The sequence below is a fragment of the Mustela nigripes genome, chromosome 18, assembly GCF_022355385.1.
Source record: "Mustela nigripes isolate SB6536 chromosome 18, MUSNIG.SB6536, whole genome shotgun sequence".
In the NCBI taxonomy this organism is placed as follows: Eukaryota; Metazoa; Chordata; class Mammalia; order Carnivora; family Mustelidae; genus Mustela; species Mustela nigripes.
Genome location: NC_081574.1, coordinates 14,482,431 through 14,507,871, shown reverse-complemented (window position 1 = coordinate 14,507,871; position 25,441 = coordinate 14,482,431). Strand labels below are relative to the sequence as shown.

The 25,441-nt window shown below is 37.8% G+C and overlaps 1 long non-coding RNA gene across 1 annotated transcript; it reads left to right on the top strand.

Annotated features, from left to right (window-relative positions):
- Positions 1-512: 512 nt before the first annotated feature.
- Positions 513-15,046, top strand: LOC132006330 (uncharacterized). Its single transcript, XR_009401060.1, has 3 exons — positions 513-721; positions 10,019-10,130; positions 13,162-15,046. It is a non-coding gene; the product is annotated as an uncharacterized LOC132006330 (long non-coding RNA).
- Positions 15,047-25,441: the final 10,395 nt, after the last annotated feature.

Below are 25,441 nucleotides of genomic sequence, written 5' to 3'. Positions count from 1 at the left end.
ATACTGAGGTCGGTCCTTTTTCTGAGTCTCTGGGGCGTCTTCCTTCCCTTACTCCACTGTATCCTCTCGTCGTTCCATAGTCCCGTTTGCAAATTATGGGGTCTGTCCTTCGCCCCACTCTCTCCATTTGGGGGCTATCTCAATTCATCTCAGATTTACAGCCGAACGGAGGACGACCCTCATCGTTCCCAAACCAAGTCTCCCTGACCCACAGGCATCCATTCCGGATCCCTTTACCTTCTGAAATGAAAAGTCTTGGAACCGCGTCTGATTTTCGGACGCCTTTAATGTGCGTAATTCATGAAAAACTACAATCCCCGTGGGGCTCTGCTCCTGGGTGCGCTCCCCTCCGCCCCATCTCCCGCCTCCACGGCTGCGCCTGCGCATTCTGAGCGCGGACCACAACTCCCAGGAGGCATCGTGATGTTGCCCGCGCAGCCTTACTTCCTGCCAGGCCGTTTCCTGGGTAACAGCGGCTCGGCCTGTCTGGGAAGTTTAAGGTAGGAGGAGCTTGTGGGCTGCCTGGAGAGCTTTGGGAGTAGCTTATTTTAACCCGTCGCAAGAACGCGGCAGGGCTGCAGCAGAGAAACCGCTGCCTAGTTGTGCCCAGACTCTGCTTTTCTGAACGGGGAGATGGTTCTTTGCACCTCACTTCAGGCAGGACCAGCACAGGTGCTTCGCGGCTTGCTCTTGTTTATTGTCTTTCGGCCCCTTCTGGAATGTAAGCTCCACCCGGCGGGGGTTTGGTCTGTGTTGTTCACTGATGTGTCCTCAGCACCTAGAACAGTACCCAGCACGCAGTAGGCTCTCAATGCATATGAACACCCAGTACAATATCCGTGGAATGAATGGTGACGCTCCATCCTGAGATAGGAGCCTGGTGGAAGGGCGGAAGGAGAGCAGATTGTTGGAAAGAAGGGAGGAATTTCAGTCGGATACGTTGAAGGTGGAAGTAGTGCAGAGGCAGCATAGAAAGACTCGGGTGAACATACCCTATATCCTCCTACTTAGCTCTGTGGCTTTGGACAGGTTCTCTAATGGCTCCGAGCCTCAGTTTCTTCATCTATAAACTGAGAATAATCATATTTAATACATAGGCTTGTTCCAGTTACAAAGAGCTGATGTATAACGTAGGTTCAGCCTAGGGCCTGGCATGTAATAAGCATTTCTTGAGAGGTGGCTGTTATCATTCTGATCAGTATTTAGTATCAAAGGTGGGACATTGATAAGAATCACTGAAGTAGGGGGCGCCTGGGTGGCTCAGTCTACTTAAGCGACTGCCTTCAGCTCAGGTCATGATCCTGGCTCCCTGATCAGTGGGGAACCCGCTTCCCCCTTTTGTTCCCCAGTTGTTCCCCCTTCCCGTGCTGGTGCTTGCTGTGTCTCACGATCGCTCTCCTTCTCTCTCTTATAAATAAATAAATATTTAAAAAAAAATCATTGAAATAGACTAAAAGTAAAACTATTGGAATTGAACAGATAAAAGACTTGTGAGGTTTGGATGCAAAAGTTAGAATTGTTATTAATACAGGAGTTTGGGGGCCATAGGCAGTTTGGTTCAAGGTCTTTTTATTCAGTTGCAAAACAGAATGAAAATCTCTCAGCAGATGCAGCCCAGAGAACATATTGGCAACAAATCTTTCGATTTGCCCCAAGCTGCCATTTTATTTTATTTTAATTTATTTGTTTATTTATTTTTAAAGATTGTATTTATTTGAGAGAGAGAACATGAGCAGGGGGAGAGGAAGAAGCAGACTCCCCACTGAGAAAGGAGCCCAATGCTGGACTTGATCCCTGAGATCATGACCGGAGCTGAAAGCCGAGGTTTAACTGACTGCGCCTCGCAGGTGCTCCCACAAGCTGCCATTTTAAGTGCAGGGGTAGTTGGTTCTAGGTCAGAGGCCCCATTCATTTGCTTTCCACTGATACATGAGAGAAAATGTGCACTCTTTGCTGCTGCTGTTCTACCCACCAGCCTTCTTTTGTTTTCTCCTGAGGTTGTTGATCAGGACAACAAAAGAGATGTTAGTTTTCAACAAAGCTTTATAAATAACCCTGACCCAGCTCCACTATAATTACTACCATAAATAGCTAACAGGCATTTAAGAAAATATCCAAAGGAATGGACCCTCATATTGAACCCCGTCCATGCCTTGTTCCTGACGTAGTGATACAAACAAAATTTTTAGTTTTGGTCACCTCTGATAAAACATAATTTTTTTCCGATCTGTGAGTTGTGTGCTTTTCAGCCAAATACTAATTTCAAGAAAGGTTGTGTGGACCTAGCCATTCTATGACATCATGTCTGATTTTACCTTTCTGTAAGGCAACATTTATAGTCATAAAGCAAAGTAGATTTCATGTAGAAGAAGGATAAAGGCCGGATGTCTGAGGTTTTTCTTCTGGCCTTGCTGTTTCCTGTAGTATCTGACTGTAGCTAGTTATAATGTTTCATGTTTATTTAAGGTGTGGGCAGAATGTGAAAAAAAAATAGACAGTTGGCTGCAGCATTTGAGCTATGTTTTTGCTGCTTCATTTCTGCTTTGTTCTGTTGTTATAAGAAATAGATGGGAGAGAAAGCCATGTTTCAGAACAATAGATTCTTGTTTTCACCCAACACCGTTTATTTCTTCACATAGATAGGACTGTAAGTAAAACTTGCAGGGACATATTCTGAGTGTCCTCCAATTCAGGATGGCTGGCCTTTGGTGGGTCACAGTGGTCCCATGGACCTTACTTCAAGATTACAAGATAACTTTGTATCTAAATGCTAGGTGTGGTCATAAAAGGATCACTGTTTTGTGCTCTGTTTCCGAAGTGGAAAGAAAACACACTGATTTAAACAGAGTTACTCTTTGCTCTCCTGTGAATTTTGTTGTAGACATGTTTATAACGAATTAAAACAGTAATAAATAAATAAACTTTCAAGTTTATTATTTTTAAATTAAGGGTAATTGAATGTCAATGTAATTCAATGTCAGATTAAGACTAATTGATGTCCTAGCCAAAACAATAGACTATCTTAATAAATCCTTTCTTAATAAGGATAGCCTAGAATAAAATTGAGTAAGACTCCAGCCCTTGACTTTGTTTTCGCAGTGGGAAGGCCCATCTTCATCCTCCCTGATAATGGAAACATTTAACAGAATTGGAAACCTACTTTCTGTTATGGACATTGCTGCGCTGCCTCCCACCTTTCCCTGCAGGACCCCAGGGGGCTCCGTTCACATCAAATTGTTGTTGCTGTTGTTTTCCAAAGAGGACATCTCGATTATTTGTTTCCATCCGTTTCTTAAAAGGTAGAAAGGAGGTTAATGAAGGTTGTATTTATACATTGCTCCTCCCATTCCAGAGATGTGACAGTCTTAGTCACTTTTGAGTAAAACTGGGGTCAAGTTCCCAAGATTCCTGTCACTTTCCAGGGACGGCCTGGCTCTGAGTTCTTGTTATCACCGAACTTCTCTCTCTCTTAACCTCCATGGAGAGACTCTCTGCTTTCTCTCTCCAGTTTCTTACCAGACATCTTACTCTCCAACTCTTTCCTCCTCCCACAACTTTTTCCTCCTCCCCTTATCTTTCCCATTTATGTGGAGCCCCTTTTTTATTTCTTGGGCCTCTCCCTTCAGACTCTCCAAGGAAATAACATTTTTATTCTTTGTTATACAGAGCGGTTTAGCCTTGTGTACCCATCTCAGCTTTAAACTTTACCTTTGCATAAAAAAAATTATATTAATGTGACCTGCTAACCAAGGGTCCTATATTAGGTCATCTACCCCTTAGCACTGACAAGGGTTTTATTTGTTTAGTTTAGATTCAATTAGCCAAAATATAGTACATCATTAGTTTCAGATGTTGCATTCAGTAATTCATCATTTGTGTGTAACACACAGTGCTTGTCACATCACATGCCCTCCTTAATGCCCATCACCCAATTACCCCACCCCCACCTCCCCTCTAGCAACCCTCAGTTTGTTTCCTATAGTTAAGAGACTCTCATTGTTTTTCTCCTTCTCTGATTTCTTCCCTTTCAATTTTCCCTCTATTCCCCATGATCCTCTGTGCTGTTTCTTATATTCTACACAGGAGTCAAACCACATGACAGTTGTCTTTCTCTGATTGACTTATTTCATTCAGCGTAATATCTTCCAGTTCCATTCACATCGATGTAAATGGTAAGTATTCATCCTTTCTGACGGCTGAGTAATATTCCACTGTATACATATACCACATCTTCTTTATCCATTCATCTGTCTATGGACATCTGGGCTCTTTCCATAGTTTGGCTGTTGTGGACATTGCTGCTAGAAACATTCCTGTGCACGTGCCCCTTCAGATCACTACATTTGTATCTTTAGTAAATACCCAGTAGTGCGATTAGGGGGTTTTAGGGTAGCTCTATTTTCAGCTTTTTGAGGAACCTCAATACTGTTTTCCAGAGTGGCTGCACCAGCTTGCATTTCCACCAACAATAGAGGAGGGTTGCCTCTTCTCCCCATCCTTGCCAACACCTGTTTTTTCCCCCGACTTGTTAATTTAGGCCTTCTGACTGGTGTGAGGTGGTATCTCATTGTGGTTTTGATTTGCATTTCCCTGTTGCTGAGTGATGTTGAGCACTTTTTCATGTGTCTGTTGCCCATTTAGATGTCTTCTTTGTAGAAATGTCTGTTTATATCTTCTGCCCATTTCTTGATTGGATTATTTGTTCTTCAGGTGTTGAGTTTAATAAGTTCCTTATAGATTTTAGATACTAGCCCTCTATCTGATATGTCATTTGCAGATATCTTCTCCCTCTCTGTTGTCTTTTAGTTTTGTTGACTATTTCCTTTAATGTGCAAAAGGTTTTTCTTGACGAGGTCCCAATAGTTCATTTTTGCCCTTGCTTCCCTTGCCCTTGGAGATGTGTCTAGCAAGAAGTTGCTGCAGCCAAGGTCACATAGATTTCTGCCTGTGTTCTCTAGGATTTTGATGGATTCCTGTCTCATATTGGGCTTTTTATCCATTTTGAGATTATCTTTGTGTGTGGTATAGGAAAATTGTCCAGTTTCATTCTTCTGCACGTGGCTGTCCAATTTTCCCAGCACCATTTGTTGAAGAGATTGTCCTTTTTCCATTGGATATTCTTTCCTGCTATGTAAAGATTAGTTGACCATAGAGTTGAGGGTCCATTTCTGGACTCTCTATTCTGTTCCATTGATCTATGTGTCTGCTTTTGTGCCAGTACTGTACTGTCTTGATGATTATAGATGTCCAATAGAGCTTAAAAAGGAGCTAATTAAAAGGAGCTAATTCTCCTTTTAAAGTCCAGAATTGTGATGCCACCAGCTTTGGTTTTCTTTTTCAACATTCCTCTGACTATTCAGGGTCTTTTCTGCTTCCATACAAATTTTAGGATTATTTATTCTATTTCATTGAAAAAAATTGATGGTATTTTGATAGGGATTCCATTAAATTTGAAGATTGTTGTGGGTAGCATAGACATTTTAACAATATTTATTCTTCTAATCCATAAGCATGGAATGTTTCTCCATTCCTTTCTTTCTTTTTTTTTTTTTTTTTAAATTTGAGAGTGAGAGAGAGAGTACAAATCAGGGGGAGAGGCTGAGGGAGAAGCAAACTCCCTGCCAAGCGTGGAGCCTGACACAGGGCTTGATCCCAGGACCCAGAATCATGACCTGAGCTGAGGGCAGTTGCTTAACTGACTGAGCCCCCCAGGCAACCCTGTTTCTCCATTTCTTTGTGTCTTCCTCAGTTTCTTTCATAAGTGTTCTGTAGCTTTCAGAGTACACATACTTTACTACTTTGGTCAGGTTTATTCCTAGGTATTAAGATACCTAGGTTTTTGGTGCAATTGTAAATGGGATTGATTCCCTAATTCTCTTTCTTTGTCTCATTGTTAGTGTATAGAAATGCAACTGATTTTGTGCAGTGATTTTATATCCTGCCATGTTGTAGGATTTTACATCCTGCCATGATTTCTTATATGAGTTCTAGCAACTCTGGGGTGGAGTCTTTTCAGTTTTCCACATAAACTATCATGTCATCTGCGAAGAGAGAGAATTTGACTTCTTCTTTGCCTTCTTGGATGCCTTTTATTTCTTTTTGTTGTCCGATTGCTGAGGCTAGGACTTCTAGTAGTATGTTGAGTAACAGTGGTGAGAGTGGGCCTCATTGTCATGTTCCTGACCTTAGGGGGAAAACTCTCAGTTTTTCCCCATTGAGAACGATATTCACTGTGGGCTTACCATGTATGGCTTTAATGATATTGAGGTATGTTCCTTCTTTCCCTACACTGTGGAGAGTTTTAATCAAGAAAGAATGCTGTATTTTGTCAAATGCTTTTTTCTGCATCAATTGAGAGGATCATATGCTTCTTGTCCTTTTATTAATGTAATGTATCACATTGTTTGATTTGCAAACGTTGAACTGCCCTTGCAGCCCAGGAATAAATCCCACTTGGTCATGGTGAATAATCTTTTTAATGTACTGTTGGATCTTACTGTCTAGTATGTTGGTGAGAATTTTGGCATCTGTGTTCATCATGGATATTGATTTGTAATTCTCCTTTTTGGTGGAGTCTTTGTCTGGTTTTGGAACCAAAGTATTACCTCACTGAATGAGTTTGAAAGTTTTCTTTCCATTTCTGTTTTTTGAAACAGAGTATAAAAGGTATGAATTCTTCTTTAAATGTTTAATAGAATTCCCCTAGAAGCCATCTTGCTCTGGACTCTTTTTTGTTGGGAGATTTTGGATTACTGCTTCAGTTTCTTTGCTGGTTATGGGTCTGTTCAGGTTTTCTATTTCTTCCTGGTTCAGTTTTGGTAGTTTATGATTTTCCAGGAATGCATCCATTTCTTCCAGATTACCTAATTTGTTGTCATATAGTTGTTCATAGTATGTTCTTAAAATTGTATTTCCTTGGTATTGGTCATGATCTCTCCTCTCACTCATGATTTTATTAATTTGATGTTCTTTATCTTTTCTTTTTGATAAGTCTGGTTAGGGGTTTATCGATCTTATTAATTCTTTCAAAGATCCAACTCCCACTTTCATTGATCCGTTATACTCTTCTTTGGTTTCTAGTTCATTGATTTCTGTTCTAATATTTATTACTTATCTTCCCCTGCTTGGTTTAAGCTTTATTTGCTGTTCTTTCTCCAGCTCCGTTAGGAGTAAGGGTAGCTTGTGTATTTGAGACTTCTCTAATTTTTTGAGAAAGGCTTATATTGCTATATACTTCCCTCCTAGGACCATGTTTGCTGTATCCCAAAGGTTTTGAACAGTTGTGTTTTCATTTTCATTTGTTTCCATGAATTTTTAAAATTCTTCTTTAATTTTCTGGTTGACCCATTCATTCTTTAGTAGGATGCTCTTTAATCTCCAAGTGTTTGTGTTGCTTCTAAATTACCTCTTGTGATTGAGTTCAAGTTTCAAAGCTTTGTGATATGAAAATATGCAGGGAAAAATTCCAGTATTTTGGTACCATTTGAGATCTGATTTGTGACCCAGTATGTGATCTATTCTGGAGAATGTTCCACGTGCACTCAAGAAGAATGTGTATTCCGTTGCTTTAGGATTGAATGCTCTGTATACATATGGGAAGTCCATCTTGTCCAGTGTGTCATTCAGCACCTTTGTTTCCTTGTTGATCATCTGCTTAGATGATCTGTCCATTGCTGTAAGTGGGGTCCTGAAGTCCCCTACTACTATTGTATTGTTATCAATGTGCTTCTTTAATTTTGTTATTAATTGGTTTATATAATTGGCTGCACCGAAGTTAGGAGCATAATATTTTTAATTGTTAGATCTTGTTGGATTGACCCGTTAAGTATGATATACTGTCAGGCTTATAGCTCAGTGGGGAGTCTGCTTCTCCCTTGACCCTCCCCAATCCTGTGCCCTCTCTCTCTCTTCCTCTCTCAGTTAAATAAATGCAATCTTTAAAAAAAAAAAAAAAAGAATTGATTTTGGACATGCTAAGTTTTAGATATCTGTTAAAAATTCTTATGAAATTGTCAAGTTAAAGTAAGTCTGAAAGAGATTAGAGTTGAAATAAAAGTGAATGTACAGATGATATTCAACATCTTGGGACTGAATGAAATGAAATAAGGAAGGAGTGTGAATAGACAAAAGATAAGTACTAAAGACTGATTTGGGGGTGCTCCAATCTTTAAAGGCGGGAAAATGGAAGAGGATCCAACAAAAGAGAGGCTGACAGCAGCAAAACCAAGAGAGTGTATGTTGCGGTATCATGGATATAAAAGGGAAAAAGGTGTTTCAAGATGGAGGGCGTGATTAACTGGTTACAAGCTGATGGTGAGTGGAAGGGGGACTGAGAATCATCCTTTGTGGGTCATTGAAGAGCATGGTTTCCATAATTTGGGGGACAAGAGATTGCAGTGGATTTGAGAAAGCATGGGAAGGAATAAAGTGGAAACAGAGAAGACTCTCTTTTGCAGAGTTTTTTTTTTCTTTCCTTTTTTTTTTTTCTTAATTTGTTTTATTTGTGGACATTTTCATGAATAAATATAGCAAGAATAGAGACTTTCACTTCCAGCCAAGATTGAATAACAGGCACTGTATTTACTTTCCCACATGAAACATTTTTTTAAATGGACAAAATACGTGAAACAGTGATTTAAAAGACTTTGGGTGACAAAAGACAGTTATTCTTGAAAGAGAAGAAACAAATGAGTGAGCCACATGACTGCTGCAGCTTACTGCTTTGAGTGAGTTTCTGGGCCTCAGCACAGGAAAGGGGACAGAGCCTGGTGGGATCCTTGAATTGAGGATGTGGAGCTGAGAGTCTAGGGAGACTAAGTGACTAACATCACAGAATAAAATACTGTAGAGGAGAGAGCCACAGAGCGAGAACTTCAAAGATCTGGAGAAGGTCTCACTTTATTATTAACTGAATACACACTAGCACATGATTCCTTTAAAAGGATTAGCAGAAATATTGTCTGGTATTCACACAGTGCTGGGAATGGTGTCTTTTTCCTCCAGCCACAATGGAACTCAAGATTCACGTAACATTTGTTATAGTGCTTAGAAGCTTTTGCGGCAGTAGTGAGACTAATTAGCCACAGACACTGCATTTTTGGCTAACATATATTAAAAATGAGATAGAAAAATGTCAAATCATTGTAATTTAACCTCTTAAGATAAAGCTCAAGACTCATTATAGGAATACAAAAATACCCAGCATCCTTCAAGGAAAAATACATCATAATGTCTGATATCCAATAAAAGTTAATCAGGCAAGAAAATACTCCACATAATAACGAGATAAATCAGTTGGTCCAAAATCAGCTTAGAAGTGACACAGATGTTAGAATTAGCAAACAAAGACTTGACCATGATTATTATATCTTTATTGTATATGTTCAAAAATTTAAACAGAGATATGGAAGATATTAATATATCCAAATATGTATAAAGATGAAAACTATAATATCACAGATGAAAATATACAGGATGGAATCAATAGCAGATTAGACATTGTAAAGGAAAAGATTAATGAAATTGAAATAACAATAATGAAACACTAATGAATTAATCAGAAAAAATAATAAACAGCATAGCAGTGAGGTGTGGAAGAGTGTTGAATGGCCTCATACATATGTAATTGGGAGAGAAGCTTGGACAGAAAAAATTTTGTAAGAAGTAATAATAAGGAAATTTTTTGAATTTTAATGAAAACTATAAACTCATATATTCACAGCCCTCAACAAGCCCAAGTTCAAGAAATGATGAAAATCACACCAAAGCACATCATGACTAGACAGCTCAAAACTACTGATAAAGAGATAATTTTAAAAACACATCTCAAAAGAGACATATTACATACAGTAGAACAAAGCTAAGGGTGACAGTAGATTTCTTGCCAGAAATAATGCAGATGATAAGACATTGGAGCAACATCTTTAAAGCATATAAAATAATTTAAAAGACTGCTGAGAATTGTGTACCTGGCAAAACTGTCTTTGAAAGATAAAAGTGTGACAAAGATTTTTTTCAGATATATGAAAGCTGAAGGAATTCATCACCAGCAGACTCACACTACGAGAAATAGTGTGGAAAGGTGGATCTAAGCAAAGAAAGGAAGAACACCAAAGATGAAAACTACATAGGTAAAAATATAAGATTTTGAAAGTATTTAAATCTTGTTAAAAGATAATTGATGGTTTAAACAAAAATAATAACTGTAATATAGGACTACAACATATATAAAGCTGAACCACATGATAATAATAGCAAAAAGTTTAAGTAACATCAAGTAACATACTTTTAGGTTGTTATATATAAAGTGGCATAATATCATTTCAAGACCGATTGTGGTAAGGTAAAATGTCTACAGCAACCACAAAAAATAACAAAACAGTTATAGCTGATAAACTAACAAAGTAGATCAAATGATATCATAAAAAATACTCAAATGAAAAGAAGATTAAATCAGAAAAGATTAAATCAGAAAAAGATGAAAGAGAGGAAAAACTGATGGGACAAGTTGACAGCAAATAGAAAAATGATAAATGTGAACCTAATCATATCAGTAATCACATTAAATGTAAATGGTCTACATTTCATACAGAGATTTTCAAAATAGATAAAATAGAATTTGTTTTGGGGCATCCTAATTTTGACCCATTATATGCTACCTATAAGAATCACACTTCAGGGATACCCATGGGGTGCAGTTATTTAAACTCTTGGTTTCAGCTTGGGTGGTGACCTCAGGGTTGTGAGATCAAGCCCTACATCAGGTTTTGCACTCAGTGTGGAGTCTGCTTGAGATTCTCTCTCCCTCTCCCTCTGCACCTACCACTTATATTCTCTCTCTGTCTCTCTCATATAAATAAATCTTCAAAAAAAAAAAAAGAATCACACTTCAAATGCAGATACAAAGAGATTAACAATAAAATAATGATAAATATTTACCATGTTAATACTAATCTAAAGATAGAGTAGCTAAAAAAAAAAAAAGAAAAATAATGACTATATTAATATCAGATCATGGATAAAAATATCATTCCACAATGATTTATCATTGTGAAGACATTCATCAAGACCTCAAAAGCTCTAAGATAAATGTAATTTGAACACTATCAATCAAATTAACCTACTTGTTAGTCATAGAATAGTTAGCTTGCATATGACACAATACACATTTTTCTAAAATGTGCATGGAACATATACCAACTTGGTAATATCCTGGCCCACAAAATAATTCTGAATAAATTCTTAAGGATTGAATTCATACAATGTGTTTTCTCTATAATAAAATTAAATTAGAAACCAATGACAGAAAGGTCACTAGAAAATCCTCAAATATTTGTAATTTAAATAACAAATGGTTAAAGAATAAATCAAAAGGAAAGTGAGAGGGGCACCTGGATGGCTCAGTGGGTTAAGCCTCTACCTTCAGCTCAGATCATGATCTCAGGGTCCTGGGATTGAGCCCAGCATCAGGTTTCTGCTCAGTGGAGAGCCCGCTTCTCCCTCTTTCTCTGCCTGCCTCTCTGTCTACTTGTGATCTCTCTATTTGTCAAATAAATAAATAAATAAAATCTTTTTAAAAAAAGAAAAATGAGTAAGTATTTTAAAAGAGATAAAATAAAAGGGCATATGAAATGCACAGTATGACAATAAAATAGTACTTAGGAAGTTTATCGAATTGAATGGATGTATTAGAAAGATCTTAAGTTATCAATCTCAGCTTCCACTTTAAGAAACTAGGGAAAAAAAGAGCAAATTAAACCCAAAGCTGAGTTAAAAAAAAATTATAGCACAAATCAATACAGTAGAAAACAAAAACAATAGACGAAATCGATGGAAACAATAAAATTGACATTTTTATCTGAAAGGATGAAGGAAAAAGAAAGATAACACTGATTTTCAACATCAGGAACAAAGTGGTGGCATCACTATATTGTCCCCTGATGGTAAAAGGATGATAAGGAATATCGTGGACAATATTATGCCAGTAAACCCAACAAATTAGATGAAATGTGCAGTTCTTGAAAGGCACAACAAATTACAAAAGCCCAAGCAGGAAGAGATACCCTAATTTCTCTATTTGTACTAAAGAATTTAATTTGTGGTTAAATTTTTTCACAAGAAAACTTCACGTTCAGATGACTTCATTAGTGAATTTTATCAAACATTGAATAAGGAAATGATACTGATCTATACAAATGCTTCCAGAATGCCAGAAACATGGAATCACTTTTAAGCTGGCATTACCCTGACACCAAAACCAAAGACACTGTAGGTAAAGAAAACTACAGAATTAGATTCCTAAGATTTTAAAAACTATGATAATTTTAATAGAAATAGAAAAAAGTATTTGACAGAATCCCACATCCATTCATGATTAAAAGCTCAGCAAACTAGTTATGGAAGGGCCTTTACAAACAATCAATATTAACATCTTACTTAATAGTGAAAGACTAAATGTTTTTTCTCTAAGGTCAAGAACAAGACAAGGATGTTTGCTTTCATCGCTTTTATTCAGCTTTGTGCTAAAAGTTATAGAAACAAAACTATTTGCAGATAGTCTGGTCTTCATTGTAATTACTCAATCTTGCCACTTTAGTGCAAAAGCAGCCATAGGCAATTTATCACCAATGAGTATTTATGTGTTTCAGGAAAACCTTACCTACAAATCAAGCATCAGATCCCATTTGGCCCATGGGCCATTGTTTCCTAACCCTTGATCTATGTAGAAGATCCTTTGGAATCTACAAAAAATTTCTAAAACTACTGAGGTTACAAATGTTACAGGACGCAAGACCAATATACAAAAAATTTTGGTTTTATATAATAACAATGAATAATCAGGGTAAGTGCATATATATTATTATTAAATTATATGTATGAAATATGTAGTTATTGATTATTGTATACTACTAAAACTCGTACAGTATTAAACTGTACATGTGACACATATACAATTTACTGTGTTTCAATTATAGCTCAATAAACTTTTGTTCAAAAATATAGCAAGAATAATGCAACATACGTACTCCCATCACTGTGCTTTCATAAATTTTAGCATTCTTCTGTTCTTTTCCAAAGACTTTTGCTGTAAAGGGGAGCAGAGAAATGGCCGTACCTAGAAGGGATTATGGAATAAAGTGAGGATTTTTGTTTTTTATTAAGGTGCTACAGCATGTCCATATGGGGATGAGAAGAGAGGACAAATGGAGGCATAAGGAAGTGGAACTGGCTCCTTGAGTGGGCTTGTGTGTCCTGTGCTCAAGGGAGACATGGCCCTGGGAGAAGAGCATAGCTCTTCCGGAACAGACAAAGACGGATAGGACTTGCTTAATATGCCACAGTGGCTCTTTGTTAGTGATGATGATAATACTAACAATTACAGCAATGAAAATAGTTGGGAGGCCTTTGTATTCATTCATAAAATGAGTCACACAAATTCAGCAGTCCTTGATTTTCTTTGATGAAGTTTCCAACCAGCACATTGAAGAGTACCTTACAGGTACAGAATTTTTGAGGTCTCCAGCGAAGAAAGAGTAATGACCTCAACCCCAACTTTCCCTGGAAGCAAGGTCCAGTTGGTCTAAATTGGAGGAATCCTTTGATAAGGATGATGGAAAATCCTCTACCTGTTTATTCACTGTAAAGTCGTATTGCCATTCAAAGTTTGCAGTACTAGTAGTATTTTCATGAACAAAAACCTCTGTCCCCTTCTCTCTGTTCCCTTGTCAGTCCCACTACCATGAGTCCCATCACTGTTACTCATGCAAGAAAAAAATAGCAGTAACTTCCGTTTATGAAGTGGTAGTAGGCGCTGTCCCTCAAATCTTTCACAATAGCCCTATGCAGTAGATAGTATCAGCTCCTGTTAATCGTGGAAAATGAGGCTTATAGAGCTTAGGTCAGGGTCTGAAGTCACATCTCAGAAGTATCAGAGCCAGAATTAAAATCCAAGTCTGTGTGACTCCAAAGTCTTTGCTTTTTTTTTTTTTTTTAAGATTTTATTTATTTATCAGAGAGAGAGAGAGGGGGAGAGAGCGAGCACAGGCAGACAGAATGGCAGGCAGAGGCAGAGGGAGAAGCAGACTCCCTGCTGAGCAAGGAGCCCGATGTGGGACTCAATCCCAGGATGCTGGGATCATGACTTGAGCCGAAAGCAGCTGCTTAATCAACTGAGCCACCCAAGCATCCCAAGTCTTTGCTCTTGATGAGAATTTCATGTCATGCCACCTGCCCTTCTGAATGAAAAGTTTCACTGGTGTAGATATATGCATGTTTCCCTCCAATTCTCATTTATTGCAAGGACCACATTTTGACATAATAAAGGAACTCAGAAGGATAAAAATAATTCAGGGTTCCAACACCCTGTTGTAGCAACTGTTTCATTTTTATCCATTTCCTTTTGATCTTTATCCATATGTACATGTTTTACGTAGTTGTAGATATAATTTTGTATTCTGCCGCTATGGTTAATATGATACCAGGCATTTTCCTTCCTGCTATTTGGTTTTTAATGGACGCGTAATACTCCATTTTCTTAAAGTGCCATGATTTCATTAACCATTCCCCACAATGGACCAAGTTCTTTCCATGTTTTGAGTTGTAGAAACTCTACTGTAGCAAACAATTTGATTTCTGCCCCCTCCTCCCATCTTTTCTAATTTTTTTTAGAGAACCAGTTCCTAGGAGTGACATTACAAAACAAGAATTTGAACACGTTTATGGCTTTGATACTTTAAAAACGAGTCAAATTAATAAAGTTTGTACCTCTGATGATAGTAAACAGATAGTCTAATCCACAATAATAGATTAATCACATTAATTATTGTTTAGGGGAACCAAATTAATGACAAATGTAGAGTAATTGCTTGTGAGTACAGGGTTTCTTTTCGGGGTGGTGAAATGTTCTGGAAGTAGGTGGTGGTGATGGTTGTATAGCTTTGTGACAATACTAGAAACACTGAATTGTGTTTATACTTGAAAAAGGTCAATGGTATGTTCTGTGAATTATATCTCAATAAAGCCACTATAAAGAATTAAAAACAAAGTTTCTGATATTCCAAGTAATGGTTTCAACCATTGCTATCAATGTTCTGTGTTTCTGTATTTATATATGGAAACATCAGACTGCCTGGGTTTGACTCATGATATCATCACTTAGCTGCTGTGTGACCCCTGGCCAGCGCTATGTAAGTTGGGTCCTACAGAAGTCCATGCTGAGACAGAGTTTGGGGTACAGGATATGTGTTGAGGATCAGCACTTACGAAAGCAGGGCAGAAGCGGGGCTAGGTGGAAGGGGTAGGAACAACACCCAAGTCTGACAGCCTCAGTCAACCCTGCAGGGAGCTTTGGGCGGTCATTGTCCTTCACTGAGCTGAAATGGCCCGACCTTTCCACACTGACCTTGGATGGGACCTCACTTGTGTTGCCAGGAAGGGCAGGATCTCGGGCCAGGCATGATCTGCATCTGTGACCAGCCCTGGGGAGCACAGGGCAAGGGGCTGGCTGTTCTGCTCTACCCCCACCACAGGGGAGCCCCAGGACCAGGCCTCCGGGTGGCATACCCCCATGTCTGTCATAAGAGGTCACCTGACTCTGGCCTTTTGCCTCAATTCCCTCACCTGTAAAATTGAGACAATAATAGCACCTAAATCTTGGGATTGTTAGGAAATTAAATGAGAACCCATATGCGAAACACTTAGAACAGAACGTCATAGGTTAACTTCAGAAAATTCTAGCTGTTTCTATTTTATTATTACTCTATTGAGTAATAAAGTCCATTTTTCCCAGACTAGCTGAAGAATTGCCATATAGCATATATACTGAAAAGGCTCTGAAGACTTCTTTTTTTTAATAGACATCATTTTTTTAAGAGCATTTTCACTTTTACAGCAAAATTGAGCAGAAGGTACAGAGTTCCCATGTACTTCTGCCCCCCACCCCACACAGCCTCCCCCACTGTTCTGAAGACTTTTAAAGAAGGAATAACATTGGGGCACCTGGGTGGCTCAGTGGGTTAAAGCCTCTGCCTTCGGCTCAGGTCATGATCCCAGGGTCCTGGGATCGAGCCCCGCATCGGTCTCTCTGCTCAGCGGGGAGCCTGCTTCCCTTCCTCTCTGCCTGCTTGTGATCTCTGTCTGTCAAATAAATAAAATCTTAAAAAAAAAAAAAAAAGGAATAACATCTTTCTGGGAAGGGTTGTTTATATTTTGAGGCCATAATGGGCAGGACCTACAAGAAATGAGTGGAATGAGGTTGTGAAAGTTTCCCTGCCCCCCCCCCCATCTGCCCATTGTCTGTCTACTCCTGACTAACATTTCCATCCTGTTCGATCATTCTTGGTTAGGAATACCTCCCTTTGGTGAGCAAGGGTTCAGTAGACCCTTCCTGCTATGACAACCAGCGGAGAGCAGAACCTCATGTCAAAGAAATTACTTTTGATACATAGATTAGGGCTATAGTTGTCAAAGGCACAGAGCTCCCCAGGACAGGAATCCCAGGGCAGTGGGCCGGATGTTACTAGTAGCAGATCCTGTGCACGTGGGAGGAGGGCAGCAGGAGCCCGCGGCGCCCCTGCTTGCAGGGCTGCAGGAGAGGGCCAGGCAAGGAGTGCGGGTGCTCAGAAAAGGAGGTGGAAGGTAAAAAGGAGCCTTTGCTTAGTCACAACTTGACCCTAGGTATGGTTTTCCTAGAGAGGAAAGACAGCCTAGGCTTTTTAGTTTCTGATTTTGGGGTCAATTTCAGTTTTTTATCCATATTGGATGGGAGAAATTTTGTACAACAGCTTTGCTTTTTCATCTTCTTCTTCCTCTTCTTCCTCTCCTCCTCCTCCTCCTCCTCCTCCTCCTCTTTCGTTATCATTATCACAGACTGAAATGGAATTTTGGGTGGAATACATTCTGTGAATTTTAACATGTATAAATTTAGGTAACCATCATCACAATCAGGATACTGAACGACTGTACTAACACACAAAACTTCCTGTGCTATGTCTTTGTAGTCACACTAATCTCTGGCAGCCACTGGTCTATACTCTATTATTATCCTTTGAGACAGCTCAGCTTTAAGTAATCTAGTGTCTTATCCTCATGGAGTTTGCAAAGATTGTGGGGTTTGGAGTTGGAGAGAAATGTTACCTCCTCCATTACTAAGCATTAAGTTAACCTCTTAACTGGGGAGGTTAACTTATTGAGACATGGAAAGAAAGGTAACATATTTATAGGGTCTCCTCTCCCACCCAATGAGGGTAAGCCTATCTTTGCCATCTTGATAACTGGGCCCCACTTGACAGATTAGGGTAAAATTAAGAGGAGGGGAGGGTCCAGCCTAAATGAGATGATATACATAAAATACTCAGAACAGGGCTTGTCATATGGGAAATGTCCAAAAAATGCTAGCTGTTATTTTCCTCCTCAACTGAATAACTCAGTCAGTGTTATGCAGACTACCAGAAAACTGTGACACAGCCTATAAACCAAGAAAGCTCCAAAGACTTTTAAAAATACAGACTTTACTTTTTAGAGTTGTTTTAGGTTCACAGCCAAATTGATTTACAGTGGAAAGGGCAGAAAGTTATTTGGGGGAAAGAATGGATTTGGCAGGGGAAATGAGAGAGACAAAAAGAAGAAAGAAAAAAAGAAAGCCAGCACAGGCTGTGTTTGAAGAGAGAGTTTTGTTTGGTTTTCTTTTGGGGTGGGGAGAGGGTCAGACATAGGCAGAAAAAGATGGAAAGTAGACGCATGCTTTGATCAGTAGGGCTTTGGGCAGTTTCATGCTAGATGAGAAAGATATTACAGATATTTGATTGTGTGGTATGGAGGAAATCCTCTTTGGCATTTTCAAAGAATGATATAATGATTTGAGTTGCTTTTAAATTACTTGTGGATGTAATTTATTTACATCTCCTGTTAATTGAGACAAACCATGAAGCAATACAATAGTCTCTTCTATATTATTATGTTATAATTATTATGACACATATATGTATACATGCATTTTAAAATGTGATATAGACATAGACTTAATATATGTATACATACCCTGTTCAGGTAGCCTTATTAACACTATCTCATTTAACCCTCAAAACAACCCAAAGAAGTAGGTATTGCTGCTGTTATTCCATTTTACAGAAGAGGAAACCTAGATTTAGAGAGGTTGATTAACCCACTCAGAGCCAGTAAGTGGATTTGAATATAGGCTTATTTTTTTTAAGATTTATTTATTTATTTTAGGGAGACAGAGTGAGCGCATGGGTTGGGGGATGGGCAGATGGAGAAGGAGACAAGCAGACCCTGCCAGGTGCGGGGAGCAGGAGGCAGGACTTGATCCCAGGGCCCTGAAGAACATGACCTGAGCTGAAAACCGAGAGTCAGACACTCAACCAACTTAACCCCACCCAGGCACCCCTTAAATATAAGCTTTTTGAAGGCAGAATCTGTTCTAACTATTATGGTAGATGGCGACTACTCCAAGCCTCAAATTTCTCATCTATAAGCTAGAAAATAATTCCTGACTCATAAAAGCATTCTGAGGATTAAATGAGATCATTACAGGCTACCTAAAGGGATTTATTTTTATTCTTCTTTGCTCCCAACTGTCTGCTACCCTGCCTTGCTCACAGGAGGGATTCAATAAAAGCTCTACCATTTTATGACTAAGCATATTCCACGCTGACTCTAGGTTTCATGCAAGACAATTTTGAGTTAATGACCACTGTGCTAGCACTGGAGGTACAAGGATGAATAAAACATTCTTTGCCCTCGGGAACTCATAATCCTCTGGGTTAAAAGCATACAAAGACATCATTTCTGTAGACTGTGGGTAGGTGCGGCTACAGAAGTACAGATGTATGGTCTGCACGCAAGCTGAAGGGCTCATTTGGAGTTGAGAGGACAGGCGAGAAGAAAAGGATAGGCATAGGAAGGCAAGACACAGTTTGGAGGATGGAAAACCGCTGTGATTCCATGTTTGTTACTGACGCATACATAAAATGCTGGGCAAGAAGTGGCAAGAAAGGAGGTGGAGAGAGAAGACCTTGCGTGCTACGTGAACTTCACCTTGTTAGCCGCTGATTCCAAAACAACTTATCCCCCCACGCTTTACCAACTTTTCGCCATATCCCTGTTGTCTCTGTAATATTTGTTGGATATTCCCATCAGCTCACTTTTTAACTTAAACTTGCTTAGCGTAATGTCCCTGAAATCAGTCTTGTTATGCTAGTTTTTTCTAATACACTTTACAGTAAGAACATTACAGTTAAAAATTTAGAAAATACTTGTCCACAGGTGACTTAAAATCATCTCAGATACTATCAAGGGTATGGGTATCACATTTGTTCACGTAAACAGTGGGGAGTCCTTGAGGTTTTTTTTAGTAGAAGAATAAGATAGTTAGATTTACTTTCTTCATAAAAAACCAGAAATTTAAAATGTTTACTCAGGAAAAGAATGAGCAAATAGGTATTTCTCATTACAAAATTTCCTCTTTAAGATTTGGGGTTTATATTTCCCTCTTTATACTCTGGCTCCCAGACAAAAACTAGTTGATCAAGTTTAACCACAATACTTCTTTTAAGAAGGTTTAAACGGACCATTTGTTTATTTTTGTAAGCAAATACAAAGCATTGTGGAAAAACCATTTTATTTGTCTGTATGATTTCATGATCATATTGTTTTTTTAAGAATTTCTTTTCCCCTCTTATTCCAATTCAGTCTTGTATTATAATCATGCTTCTAAAGTAAAATCTACAAAACAAAAAGTATATTTGAAGAATCTAATCTCTACTATTCTCTTCTAAATGGTTCTTTCAATTCACTCTGTAGGGAATCATTTTGTTTATTAATTTTGTGGTTTATCCTTCCATTTAAAAAACATATATAAATTGTAATTCTACCTTGCTTTTTTCACACTGTTTTCTGGGGATCACTCCATGGCAATGTAGAGAGATACTCTTCATTTAGAGTGTAGCTTTGAGGAGAAAAGTATGGAATGCAGAAATTAATACAAGGTAAATTTTCTTATCACAAAAAATTAAACTATAAATCAATAACAGGAAGATATCCAGAAAAACTTGAAATATTTGAATACTAATCAACACCTGTCTAAATAACTTACATTAAGGAAGAAATCACAAAGATGAGGAAATATTATAATTTAATCAATTATAATTATGACATAATTATAATATGAATGATTGATATGGTGTATATATATAAAATTTCCTTAATACAGTTAAGTGGAGCTTACAGGAGAATTTATACCATTAAAAGCTTATATTGGAAAGAACTCAAATTATTAACCTGAACTTGCACCTTAAGATAAAGCCTATAAATCAAGAAAAAATTAAATCCAAAGCAAGCAGAAGAAAAGAAATAATAAAAAATAAAAATAAGACAGAAATCAATGTGCTAAAAAAATAAGGGGGCAAATAGAGAAAATAAATAAGATAAAAAACTATTTCTTTGAAAAGATCAATAAAATTGATAAACCTCTAGCCAAACTGATAAGGAAGAGGAACAACAACATACAAATGAACAATATTGGGAATAAAAGAGGGACATCACTACAAATCCTACAGATATGAGAAGGCTAAAAAATAAGTATTGCGGTCATCTTTATGCCAATAATGTTGATAGTTAAATATAACGGACATATTTATAAAACATACACACACACTATTAAAGTTCATTCAAGAAGAAACAGATAACCTGAATAGCCCTCTTTTAAGGAATTGAACTTATAGTTAAAAATTTCCACAATAAAATTCCAGACCAGATGACTTCAGTGATGAATTTTACTGAATGTTTAAGAAAGGGATAGTATGAATTCCACGCAAATTTTTCCAGAAAATGGTCCAACATTGCACTCATACCAAAATAGGAAAAAGACATAAAAAAACCTAGAGACTAATATTTTTTATCAATACAGATGTAAAGATCCTTAACAAAACATTAGGAAATACAATCCAGCAATATGTAAAAGGAATAATATATCATGGCTAAATAGGGCTTATCTGAGGAATGCAAGACTCTTTTTTAAAAATCTATCTATTTATTTTTTAGTACTCTGTACACCCAACATGGGAACCCATGATCCCCAAGATAAAGTCATGCTCTTCCAGGGCCCTCTGCGAGGCTCTTTAAATGGTTGAAAATCAATCCATGTAATTCATTCTACCAACAGATGGTAAAAGTTAAGCCATATGATAATATGAATAGATCCAGAAAACACATTTTATAACATTTAGCATCAATTTATAATAAAATAAAATTCTCAGGAAACAATGAATAGATTATAATCTCCTTCATCTGATAAGGGGTACCTGAAGGTAACATCATACTTAGGGGTCAAAGTCTTTATGTTTTACTTCCCCAAACGAGGACAAAACAAGGATGTCAGATCTGACCACTCTGCTCAAAATTATTACAGATCCTGCCCAGTGTGCTAAGAAAAGAAAATGATATTAAGTGCATATCAGTTTTAAATGAAGAAGAAATAATGTCTTTGTTCACAGGTTATATGATCACTTGCATAGAAAAAACCAAATAACCTACAAAATCTTCTAGAATAAATAAGTGAGTTTATCAAGGTCACGATTGCAAGGTTATTAACAATTGGATATTTAAATAGAAAAACCATTTCCCATGCTTTTAATAAATGAAATACTTGAAATAAATTTAAGAAAAAATTAAGACATACACAGAAAGCTACAAAATGTTGCTGAGATTAAGGAAGGCTTATGTTCATGGATTAGAAAACTCAGTATTGTTAAGATGCCAATTCTGTCTAAATTGATCAATAGATCAATACAATCCAAATAAAAAAATTCCAGCAAGCTATTTGTCAAAATCAACAGGCTGATTTTGTATCAGATGCAAAATACCTAGACTAGCCAAAATAATTTAGAAATGGAGAAATCATACTACCTGATAGAGACTTACTGTAAGTTACAGTATATAAGACAATATGGTGCTGGCATAAAAATAAGATATAGATCAGTGGAACAGAGTAAAGAGACCTGAAATAGACCTATACATATATGGTTGATTGATTTTGATAAGGGTACTAAGATGATTTAATGGGAAAAGCGTGGTCTTTTCAAAAATGGTGTTCAAACTATTGGACATCCATAGGCAAAGAAATAAACCTTGGCCCTTTCCTTGCATCATATGCAAGTTAACTCAAAAATAGATCAGAGTCCTAAATATAAGAGGTAAAGCTATAAAACATCCAGAAGAAAATGTAGGAGAAAATTTCTGTGACCCTGGCTTAGGCAAAGATTTCTTAGTAAGAAAAAAAAAGCAGGAATCATAAAAGAAAATAAATGAATAAATTGTACTAATCAGAACTGGGAACTAATCAGAATTAAGTGTTTTTGAAAGACACTGTGAAGAAAATGACAAGTCAAATCATAAAATTTGGAGAAAATATTTGCAAACATGTATCTAATAAATTATACATAAAATATAAAACTCTCAAAACTCAATAATCAAAAGACAAACTACCCAGTTTTAAAAAAATGAGATAAAGATTGGCAGATACTTCACTAAAGAAGACAAATGGATAGGATATAAGTACATTAAGTAGATTTTCAATGTCACTATTCATTAAGGAAATGCAAATAGAAACCATAATGAGATACCACTATATACATACTAGCATGGCTAAAATTTAGAAGACTGGCAATACTAAGTGCTGGTAAGGATGGAGGGCAAATTTAACTCTCATTCATTGTTGGTTGGTATGCAAGTTTATATATCCTTTTTTGAAAACAGTGTGAGATATTCTTAGAAACTCAAACACACACACATTTTCTTTTTGACCCATAACCCCATTCCTATATATTTATTGAACCAAAAGAAAGGAAGACATATATTTATACCAAGACCTACATGCAAATATTTCTAGAAGCTTAGTCATAGTAGTTCCCAAACTAGAAACAATTCACATGTCCTTTATCTGGGAAATGGCTAAGCAAACAGTGGTCCATCCATGCAAAGGAAAATACTCAGCCATTAAAAGGACCAAACTATTCATACCCACAACAACATGGATGAAATCAAAAGCTTTATGTTAAGTGAAGGTCGCCAGATGCTAAAGGTTATACACTATATTATTCCATTTACGTTATATTCTTTAAAAGGCAAAATGACAGAGGGAAGAATCAGACTAATAATCATCAAGGTCTGGAACCAGAGAAAGGGCTTGACTGTTAAAAGTCCAAGAAGAACTCTTTGGGGTGCTGGAAACAACCATACAATTTGTTAAAACTCATCAAACTGTAGTGAAAAGGGGTGAATTTTATTTTCACATATTATACCTTTATACACTTGACTGTAAAAAATAAAATAAAGGTAAAAAATGAACAAAGGAAAGAAAAGAGTAAGGGCAGGGAGATAATAACAGGACAGAGGGAGGGACGAAGCTTAAACCAGGGCAGTGACTGTTAAGTTAGAGGCGCAGGGTTTATAACCGCTGGGCTTTGGAATTGGAGAAACTTGCGTGAATATTGGCTTTGCTGTTTATTAGTGTGTGAACTTAGGCAAGTTACTTTACCTCTGTAGTCCTACTTGCTCATCTGTAAAATGGGATGATGATAGATCCCATCTACGAATGCCCAGTACTATATCTACAGAAGAGATCACATATTTTTTGAATAGTGCTTAAAGCATTAAAGTGATGTGATGGGACGACTAATCAGATCTTGCAAGTGAAAGAGTAGAAGGAGGTAAGGCTTGGATTCGGGCAATTGACTGCCATCAGCTGACCTACAGATGTGGAGGGCAGAAAATGAGTTTAGGTTTAAAGGCGATTACAGAGCCGCTCTGACAGACATCTCGGTGAGCCTTCCGCTGAGAGTTGCGTATAGGCATCCAGACCTCAGTGAAAGTGAAAGGTTATAGTCTGTGTGGATCTCATTTCAAAGCAAAGACATTAAAAAAAAAAATTCATAACACAGAAAACGAGTTGTATTTTTAATTTGGACTCATGCTGAATATGTATCTTTGGGGTTCCCACTAATAGTCCAGGGGTTCAATTTTGGGGGGCTGATTCCCACACCAGCTATTGTGATCGTAACTCATTGTGTCTCTGTGCTGAAACACAGTAGGCACTCAACAAATACTCGCTGAATGAATCTGCTGAATATTTCCTCTTTGCAAAGTATTATAGGCTCCTGGAATCCCTGGACACTGACCACGTATAGGCAGCTAAGACCCCTTTAAATTCATGGAGTCAAATGGAAGAATGGGACAAAATGGTGCTACTTGCTACTTGGAGACTTTGCACCAAACTGATGGTTTCTTTTTGTCATTTCTTCTCCCAATGTTCTCTTAAATGCAGCTGCAATTCTGCTTTATGCATTCATTGAATTTTTTTTTTTTTTTTAATTGCACTGGCAGTTGGACCCATGCAGGAAAAGACCAGAACCTTCTCTGGAAAAACATTTTTTAAAAACATTCCTCTTGTGACATTGGCCACAGGTCCCAGAAGTGTTCACAGGGAGAATAAGTTTGAGCATCACAACTTTATGGCCAAAAACCATTTCAACTCATTGTTAACCAGCTCAGTCTGCCTTGGGCACAAAGTCTTCTGTTCTTAATCCCGTAGGAGCCTGTAAATTCAATTAAAATCTGGAGTGACTTCCTGAAAATCACCAGTTAGGATGACTGCATTCCCTTAACTGGGCAGGATGGTGCATGTCCTAAAACTTGCTGCTGAATCCCATTTGTAACTATGTCTTACCACCCAGCATCCAAGAAAAAAAAAAGTCTTCGCTCTGCGGTCAGCATTTCTTCTGTGCCCCCTCAGGTCTCACTGCGTGTTTTCTCAGTACCTTGTGCATGGACAGGTTGCCTTTGAATGTCATAGTTATTGAGCAAATTTGAAAATAAGTGGGTTTGTAGGAGTCAGAGTGAGAAGTTAACGGACTGTAGGAGGCATGAGTCATAGCCGTTCTGAATTTCAGAAACAGCTCAGCCTGGCCAGCTGGGGGCACTTGCCTTGCCTTTTTAGCAGGTGAATCTATCCGTACTCCCCCAAAAGAGGTGGGTCAGGAAGGAGTTGGGAAGTCCTGAATAGGAAAGTGCACGTTCAAAAACTGTACCTTAGTGTCTCAGTTTCACTCAAGGACCGTCATTAAGGGCAGGTCATCGGTCTGAGCTCACAGGAGTGACCGGAAGCAGGAACTACAGAAGTGACAGAGGTTGGAATACACAGAGTCTCACTTTTTCTGGTAGAGGTGCCCTGAAGGGTCTGCTGATACCGCATAAGCAAAACTGGGACATCCTTAAAGCTTCCTCCTCCTCCTCAATTCCGACATCAAAAAATTCACATGTACATTTACATACCACGCCCTCAAATGTGTTAGAAGGAAAAAGTTTGCCATAGAAAGAAGCAGAAGAAAGAGGCATAGCAATGTGGTTAGGTTCCCTGTGTGCCATAGTG